Source organism: Kryptolebias marmoratus, linkage group LG21 (genome assembly GCF_001649575.2).
Source record: "Kryptolebias marmoratus isolate JLee-2015 linkage group LG21, ASM164957v2, whole genome shotgun sequence".
Taxonomy (NCBI): Eukaryota; Metazoa; Chordata; class Actinopteri; order Cyprinodontiformes; family Rivulidae; genus Kryptolebias; species Kryptolebias marmoratus.
In genome coordinates, this window is record NC_051450.1 from 6815625 (window position 1) to 6816623 (window position 999).

At 44.1% G+C, this 999-nt stretch overlaps 1 pseudogene; it reads left to right on the plus strand.

The window, feature by feature from the left end:
• The window catches only part of LOC119616651, a 23065-nt pseudogene that overhangs the window by 12823 nt on the left and 9243 nt on the right, over nt 1-999 (plus strand).

Below are 999 nucleotides of genomic sequence, written 5' to 3' on the forward strand. Positions count from 1 at the left end.
TTTGGGACTTTTGCTGAAAACGCCACCTAGTGGACGGTGCAGGAAAGGCGCGAAAGCGTAGACGGCGGTCGCCAGAGCTCCCGCGGTCGCAAGGCCGGAGCGGCGCTGAGCTGCGAGGGCCGCCAATGCTGCTTGCAGCTTTAATTTTGTTTGTTTTTATATCCTGTGTACAAAATCAGAGAGCAAACAAGATTTTGTTAGTTTGTGCGCCAATTTGCTTGTGCAACAACATAAAGCACTTTCACAAAACACTTCAAGTTAGAACTTCAATACTTTTGGGCCATCTCAGTCTTATTTCTGAGAGAACTGAGGTGGCATGGAAGGGTTGAAGCCAACCTGTTGCTGATGCACCTTTGTACCACCAAGCGAGGCAGTAACAGAACCGTAACACTCAACATCTGAAAAGGTAAGCCAGCTTTGCAGCTCAATAATGCAATGTAGTGATGACAAAGGATCTGACTACCTGGCTACAAGATTTAAAAGCCTAAACAATATTAAACAGGTTCATTACAAAGGAGAAGATCGATGATGATGCACAGCAACTTTGCATTTAGTTTAAAAAAAATGAGTTACCCACAAAGAGAATCACTAAACTGAGTTATAGCATCGTGTTTTAAAAATGTTGTGAGGGAGTTGTCTGACACACATTTAATGTATAGCACTCCATGTCAACACAGCTGAGTTATGTTCCATGCCTCTTATGATTCCACAAAGCTCACCTAATTTCTGAAAGCTCACATCTGCGCAGAATGTGACCGGCTCCATTAGTAAGTTGTGAACAGTCAGAGGCAGTTTAAAGATGGACTGGTATTTGAGTCCATTTTGCAGAACAGTTATTAGGCCCGAGCAGCGACAGCGCTGCGAAGGCCTATTGGATCTGCTATGTTTATTATTATTATTATTAGGCCCTAGCAGCGACAGCGCTGCGAAGGCCTATTGTATTTCGTGGAATTCTTATTTAGGCCCGAGCAGCGACAGCGCTGCAAAGGCCTATTGTAT